We start from the raw sequence: 8,839 nt of genomic DNA, 5'->3' as shown, positions 1-8,839 counted from the left end.
GAGAGGAAGGAAAGGAAGGCATTTCACAGAATGCTGACTTGGGCCCTAAGTAATCAAGAAGGAGTACTGTTTGTGACCCGTTTGTAATTTTTAAACTGTGAATCCTTAATCTTTAGTATTTTCTTACTTTCTCCATGAATCTGATGACCCCAACATTGAACCAATCATAAGAGCACAGTAGTGAAGTTCACCCACTGGCAGTAACTGGTAGGAAAAAGCTCATATAAAAGCCATAGCTGCCCCCAGAAACCTGGCTATTTCAATGAGAAGCAATTAAACTCGTAAACTGTCCTATATTGTTTATCAGAATGACAATAGACAACCCCTCCCGGGGAGACAATAGAAACTTACGTATCACACAATGACTACTAGAAAGTCAAAGGACACATTGCCCTCCCACTGACTGAACTGGAAGGTATAACTATTAACCCAAATACTATCAGGTAAGCATGCCCTCCAGTCTCTAGATAAATAATAAAGTATGCAAAATTTTCTTCCTTAAAGGACATACTCCATCTTCTAAGTGCTCTTGGTTCCCACAAAAAAGTAATCTGCCTTGTCATTCCAAATGAGAGACATTGTGTTGTAAAAGTGGTACCCTTGAGAAGACGGTGCTTAATGCAAAAAGAATCTAATAATAGAACTTCAGTCTGGAAGATAATTTGCCACAGGAGCCTTCCTGAACACCCAAAAATTAAACTATGGAGCAAAAGCCTATAAACAAGACCTGCTATGCTCTCCAGTTTTGGGGCAGGAAATGGGATTGATTTTATATATGTATATATGTATATGTAATTCTGAATGTCTTTAAGTTTTTACGCTAATTTAAGCTTTCACAAGTTTCTAGTGAAACAAATAGGGGAAAAGGAGTCTTTCATTGTATAGATTGGTAAATTGAGATTGAGGGATGTTGATTCCTTTGCTTTTAGTTTAAAAGCTAGTGACAGCATGAGGATCCCAGAGTAGAGGTCCTTGGACTCAGATAACTTTGGTTGCACTTTAGTGAAATAACTCTGTTAACAAGACTGCCTTGCATGTCAGATCTCTCTAGTGAGAATTGTGGAATTTGTGTGGAGTTTAAAATCACTGTAATGATCATGGTATATTTGAAAAATAACAACCATTCCTGTAAAAGGCAGTAGCTACAACCACTTTGATATCACACAGTCATCAGAAAAAAAATGATTATAAGTAGTATTCTGTTAACCCTGGAATCAGCCTGGACTAGCCAGCAGGACCTAAAAAGCAAGCCAACTATCACCAACAGCAACGCTGTCAGGCTACCTGGACCAGTCTTAAACTCCTTCCCTATAGGCCATGAACTAATAGGAATCTGATTCCACTATAGAATTTAACCTATTATTGTGTCTTTAGCACAGGCTACCAATTATTAGGGTACCTAGGCCTGTCCAATGCAGCTCTGTCCAATAGAATTTTCTACAATTGTAGAGATGTTCTATACTTTTTAAACTTTGAGTTAGGGAAAATTTTCTTAAACAAAACTCAAAGATCATTGACTACAAAAGATCGATAAATTTGGGGCCGGCCCCGTGGCTTAGCGGTTAAGTGTGTGCTCTCCGCTGCCGGCGGCCCGGGTTCGGATCCCGGGTGCGCACCGAGGCACCACTCCTCCAGCCATGCTGAGGCCGCATCCCACATACAGCAACTAGAAGGATGTGCAGCTATGACAGACAACTATGTACTGGGGCTTTGGGGGAAAAATAAATAAATAAAATCTTTAAAAAAAAAAAAAAAAAGATCGATAAATTTAACTTTTTGAAATTAAAAACTTTTGTTTCACAAAAACACCTTAAAAGGTAAAAAGATAAGTTATAAACTGATTGTGCCGGGGATCTGCAGTCAGGCCATGGTTCCAAGAGGGTGGCCAGGCTAGCAAATCACTCCCATTGGCTGTCATAGTAATTTCTTTCATGGGATCGGGTGAGATTAGGCCACCAAAATGGTGATAACATGCTGATTTTGGGTGACTCTCACTCACGTCAGACGCAAGACATTTTCAGGCTCTAGATTACCAAGGCCCACTGCTGACACTTTGGCTAAAAGAACTGCAAAGGCAAGAAATCTATATTATTTCAATGTAAACAGGTTCCAGAGAGCCATCGCATTGGAAGTAGTGTGAGTGCTGCTACCTTTCTCTCGTAATGAGAGATATGAAATCAGCCAGGTATGGTGCATTTGACAACAAAGATCATGAAGATCTGGTTTCTGGACCTGAAAAGGAAGAGATGGTACATGGACATTATGAAGAATTTTCACATGAACTGTTCAATAAACAAATATATGTGTGTTCAATAAACAAATATATATTCTCTACTCATTATTCTAAATCTTCATTGCTAAATTACTACTCCTCACATGAGCCCATGAACTTTATAATGTATTTTACTCAGATCACTTATATAGAAATGGACTCCCCAAAAATATTTGCCTAGGGCCCTGCATGCCCTGGAGCATTCCTGCTCTCTTCTGCCATTTATCATCTTCAGGCTTGACTTATCCCTACCCTACCACCCTCCCCCCCACCCCCAGCAACCCTCAGTCCTCCACTTCACTTTCTTCCCCTCACAGCCTGGCTTTGCCTTCACTACTGCTTGGCTTCATTTTATAAACCTGTTGGGGTTACAGGTGTGGAAACTGAGACACTAGAAGGAAAAATGACTTGCTCAAAGTCAATTAGCTAGTCAGAGTTGGACCAAAATGGGGATGTTTCAGGCATATTGCCTGTGGCTATACCCTCGTTGTGTCCACATCTTCTACTTTGGGCTCCCAAATGCATGGCATACAACAGGAATTATATGGAGGGAAGGAATCAAGTCCTCTTTTTAAGATTCCCGTTATTCTGCTTCTAGGCTAATCACTCTGTTGACCTACATACTTCCTCTCCCCTACTTGACTAGCTCAGAAAAAGGTAGGAATTACCTGATTTAGCCACCAGATGGCAGCATGAAATTATCAAAGAAACACTGAGCCAGACTGCTGGAAAGAAGCCAAGGTCTTATACCAAGCCCAACTAAGGTCTGAGTTGAAGGGGAAAATGTCTTATTCATACAGGCTCAGTATCAGAAGAAAGAGTGCAAGAAAAGTACTTAACTTCTTCTAATTTGAAAAGTCCTCCTTAGTGGGAGTTTGTCCTTGGCTTCGATGCAGTGCCATCGAAGCCAAGGACAAACTGCCACTTTGATGAAGCAGTCAGAATGGAATTAGGCTGGTGAGGGCCCTCAACTCCATCATCACTGCAAAGCAGCTAAAGGAACTAGGACATATTATGGGACGAGAATACTTGGGGAAGGGCTGTTTACAACTCATAAGGACTGTCTGCAGTGCGAGAAAGAAAAGATTGGCCTTGTTGTCTGTAGCTCTATATAAATAAGGATGTCTGAATAATCTGAGCTCCAAAGATGGAACAGAATACCTCCAGAACTAGTGAAACGTCAATCCCTGAAGGTATGCAAGCCAATGCTGGATTTCGTGGGGATGCTATGGAGAGAATCATCAGAAAGAAAAGTTGGGCCACATGCCTTGTAAGGATCTTCTAACTAACTCAAAATCCTGTGAACTTCATCAGACTATTTGGGGCATTTCTCTCATCCTGCCCCACCGCACACACACACCATTTATGGTGTCTTTCAAGGGTATATCAGGATGTTGGGATAGGTTTTTATGTTTATCAAAAAAGAATATGGAGTTACACATGTCAAAGCTCAGTCAGTGTATACTTAATAATTGTGTATTTCGTTGTATATATTCTTTATATCAGAATTTACAATACTATAAAGGAATATTGAATTCTGTTAGTGATATACATGTGGAAGTGACAGAGGGTATATGGAAGTCTGCAATTTATTTTGAAATGTATCAAAGCATAAGATGAGTTAATGGATTGATAAAGGGATTGGTAGACAAATAGTTATATGATTGAAAACAAGTATAACAGCATTTTAATGGTAGAACCTATGTGGTGAGGCTTCACTGTACTATTCTTTCATCTTTGCTGCGTGATTGAAAATTTTCACATTCAAAATGAAATATGGGTGGTGGGTGACATCACTGAGAATGAAGGAGGAGGGAGCTCCAAGGATATATCCATCCACTGAAGCAACCACTAAGCTGGGAAAAACTGTCAGAATCAACTTTTTCAGAATGCTTGAGTCTAACATAAAACAACTTAGAGCAACCAGAGGAGTGCTTAATGAAAAAAAAAAAAAAAGACTGCTAAAATACAGTGAGAGAGCATTGTGGCATTTTTATACACCCAACTACTTCTCTCTGTTTCCCGGCTGGGCAGCTGCAGTGGGAATGGCAGCCTGCACTACAACCCTACAGAAGTAAAAGGACCTTACCTTTTTTATTTTTGTAAGGTTGTAGTAAGTGATTACTATTATCACATAGTAATGTGATTACTATTATCACATAGTAATAAGTTATTATTATGAACATTTGAAGGCCAGAAACTTAGATAACTTAGATGAAATAGACAAATTCCAAGAAACACGTAAACTACCAAATCTGGCTCAAGAAGAAATAGAAAACCTGAACAAAATTATACCAAGTAAGGAAATTAAATCAGTAACGTAAAACTTCTAAACAAAGAAAAATCCAGGACCAGATAGCTTCGCTAGAGAAATCTACCAAAAGTTTGAAGAAGAATTAATACCAATTATTCTCAAACTCTTTCAAAAACTAATAGAGTAGGAAACACCTCCTAACTTATTCCCTAACACCAAAGCCAGACAAAGACACCACACACAAAAAGAAAGCTAGAGACCAATATTCCTTATGTACATAGATGCAAAAATTCTCAACAACATACTAGCAAACTTAATCCAGCAGCATATTAAAAGGGTTATACACCATGACCAATTGGAATTTATCCCAGGAATGCAAGAGTGTTTCAAAATATTAAATATCAATCAATGTAATACACCACATTGATAGACTGAAAGAAACAACATGATCATCTTAATTGATGCAGAAACAGCATTTGATAAAATCCAACAAGTTAGCATCATAAAAACAGTCAGCAAACTAGGAATAGAAAGGAACTTCCTCAAGATGATAAAGGGCATTTATTAAAAAAAAAAAACCCACAGTTATTATTACACTGAATGGTGAAATTCTGAAAGCTTTCCCCCTAAGATCAAGAACAAGACAAGGATGCCTGCTTTTACCACTGTTATTCAACATTGTTCTGGAAGTTCTAACTAGAGGAATTAGGCAAGAAAAAGATATAAAAGGTACCCAAATTGGAAGAGTAGACATAAATCTATTTCTATTCATAGATGACATTATCTTATATATATAAAAGCTTTCTTAAAGCATTCAGAAAAATGCTATTAGTGCTAGTAAATGAATTCAGCAATAGTGCAGAACACAAAATTAGTTGTATTTCTATACACTAGCAATGAACAATTTGAAAAGGAAATTGGGAATATTATTCACAATAGCCACAAGGTGGAAACAGCCTGAATGTCCATCAACTGATGAATGGATAAACAAAATGAGATATAGCCATACAATGAAATATTATTTGATAATAAAACATGAAGTACTAAAACATGCTACAAGGTAGATGAACCTCAAAAACATTATGCTAATTCAAAGAAGCCACAAACAAAAAGGCCACATAGTGCATGATTCTATTTATATGAAATATCCAGACAAAGCAAATCCATAGAATCCAAAGGGAGATTAGTGGTTACCAGGGGCTGGAGGGAGGGGGGAATGGGGAGTGGCTGCTTAATGGGAGAGGTTTTATTTTGGGTTCTTGAAACTGTTCTGGAACTAGACAGTGGAGATAATTGCACAACATTTTTGAATGTACTGTCACTGAATTGCACACTTTAAAATGGTTAAAATAGTAAATTTCACATTATGTGTATTTTATCACAATTTTTGAAAAGAAAATTTTGGAGAAACAATAAGGAAGGTCATGGAGGAATTGGAACCCTGAGCCACCATATAAAAAGTCTAACTACCTTGATAGAGAGAGAGGCCCAGCAGCTTCCAGCCATTCCAGCTACCCCAGCTAAGTTACCAAACCAGTGACTAAAGCTATCTTGGATTTTCCAGCCCTAGTCAAGCTCCCAGTTGAAAGAAGCTACATGAGAGACTCAGACAATGCCATATAAATCAAAACTGCCCGGTTGAGCTCATCCAACCTACAGAATCATGAGAAATAATAAATTATCGATGTTTTAAGCCAAAAAATAGGAACCTAAGTATAGACCCAGGTGATTCTGCAGTACATCAAAGTTTGGTCTTTCAAAAAGGATGAGATAAGAAGAGACTGCAGCTCACCTCTTAGAAAGGAATTCAACAAATAAGCTAAACCTTGAATAAGATAATCCACCAGAAATTGACCTGGTCCCAATTCTAAGTACCATAGGCAATTGAGGGTAAAAAAAAAAAAAAAAAAAAATAGCCATACTTGCCACTCAGAGCCATATTTCTTTCTCATCACCTCTCAGATTAATCCTATTCAAATTGGGATATTTGACTGTTTCACATAGAGTTATTTTTCTGGTTGATAGCTACCAATCTAATGAGCTTTCCTAGGTCAGTGGTTCTCAAAGAGTGATGGGTCCAGCAAACCAGCAGCATCAGAATCACTTCAAGTTGTTTGATTGTGTTGCCTTCTTTTCTCTGCAATGATAATGACTACCACCATATATTGAGCACTTATTCCATGCCAAAAGCTTTAAATATCTTGTTTAATTTGATCCTTACAAAAGGCATTATAAGTCATCTTCATCATACAGATGCAGAACTCAATCTCAGGAATGTGAGGTGACCATCCCAGGGTCCCAAAAGCTAGGAATGGGAAGCACTGACATTTGAATCTGGTCTTAATGCCAGAGTCCATGATATAAGCACTACTTTACATTGTCTCTAAAAAATTTATCCTATCTCATGGGTGTCAACCACACCAAACTGTCATATGAGGCCCTATTGTGGATGTTAAATCAGGAAGAAAAAAAGGCAAAGTAAGAGCTTAAATTCAGAGCTGCCAAATCCATCTTTTTAAAGCCTAACTCTATCCTACCTTGTCTAAGAATGCTTTTGTAGAGGCCCAAACCAGAGTTAATTTCTGATTTTCCCATACTCTAATAAATTTTGTAACATGTGACACAGCCATCCTAATTTAACCCTCCAACCCTTTGAGATTTAACGTACTGTATGCTCGTATGCCAACTTAGTGTAAAAGAAAACAAGGGTTACATAAAGTTGCTTCAAAAATGGTTTTCCTAAGAAAAGTGCTTCCTCCCTGCCCAGTGAAGCCTTCCTCTCTCCCACAAAAATTCCTAGGTACTGTTATCTTCCAAGTAAGTTCAGTGTGAGAACAGCATAGTTTCCTTTTATCTCCATGAAGATTTTTCTAATGCAAAATGCAAAGGTTCCTAGGCAGTTGTTTTCCTTATTTCAAGCAATGGTATTCTTTCAGGTCCTGTACCTCAAACTCCTACAGCAAAAATAGTGTAGTGCTATTTTATGTCTTTGTCAGGGAACAGATAGCAAGGTAGAGAGAGATGAGCAGTGACACAGCATGTTGTCAAAAAATGAAGATCAACTATATCCACTGCAAATCACCAAGTAAGCTAGAGCAAACTTTGGTTCGAAGAGGTTTTAAAATAGGGGATGCAGAGGCAACATCAGCAAGATGGTGAAGTAGGAGATACAAGCCTTCGTTGTCCCATAAACAACAATTAGACAGCCATCCATGAAGGAAAATAGCCCTGAGAGGACTCAAAAGTCCAATTAAGAACCTACACCAACACAGAGGAGCAAACAATGGAGAATAACCATACAGAAAGAATTGCTGGGGAAATCAACTTAGCTGAGATCTCTGGAGACAGCTAGAAAGAAAGAAAAAGAGTGGGGGCTATCAGAATCAGTCACGTGGCAAGTGCCATCACGATCTTCGGTGGCCTGCTCTGCAGAGGACCCTGGCAGCCTTGGCCTCTGAGGACCTCAACAGCCCCTGTGAAAGCTGTGGACTCCCTGAAGCTTTCACAGTGGAGGACCCTATGGTGTTCATCAGTGCAGATTCTAGCAGCCTGCTCTGCAGAGGACACCAGCATCTTTCACCACTGAGGTAACCAACAACCATCACCACCATAGACTCCCCAGAAAGGGAGATGCTGCTGCACACCTCCTAGAAAGAGTTGCTGTCATGCTGTCCTGGGACCAGGTCTGCCACCCCCCACCAGCCCCATGCATTCTCCATACTCCAAGCCATGGCTGCTCTGTCTGCACCTGCACTTCAGACCCTTGTTCCATGGCTACTACACACACACTTATGCTCCAGTCCCCAGCTATGCAGCTGCCCCATGTGTGCCCATGTCTCAGGCACCAGAGTATCACCAATGTGGGCTAGTCAGTGTCCTTAGAGCTTCTGTTTCTCTGCAAGCATCTGTGCTCCAGACCCCAGATCCATGGCCATTTAGGATGTGCCCATGTCTCAGGCACCGACGCCACCTCTGCTGCGAGTAAGCCAGCACCCTGGACCCCAGAGCCACTATCTCTCCATGAATGCCTGCACTCCGGACTCTTGCTCCAAGGTTGCTCCATGGACACTTGCACATCAGACATCAGTACCACTACCACAAGGGCACCCACGAGCTGGACCCAGCACCAAGAGGAATTCCCCAGGCCATGACATTCCCCATGGGAGAAAAAGAGATTAGGAGGTCCCCAGCAGACTTCAATACCAAGGACCCAATAGTGCTCACCATACCTGTGGATACCTGCAAACTTGGCCATTGAGAACACCTGCAATTTTTGCTGAAACTGGCCTCAGATGACAAAGTTGCATGGAGAC

Source organism: Ceratotherium simum, chromosome X (genome assembly GCF_057802395.1).
Source record: "Ceratotherium simum simum isolate JZ-2026a chromosome X, ASM5780239v1, whole genome shotgun sequence".
In the NCBI taxonomy this organism is placed as follows: domain Eukaryota; kingdom Metazoa; phylum Chordata; class Mammalia; order Perissodactyla; family Rhinocerotidae; genus Ceratotherium; species Ceratotherium simum.
This window is presented reverse-complemented; position numbering follows the sequence as displayed.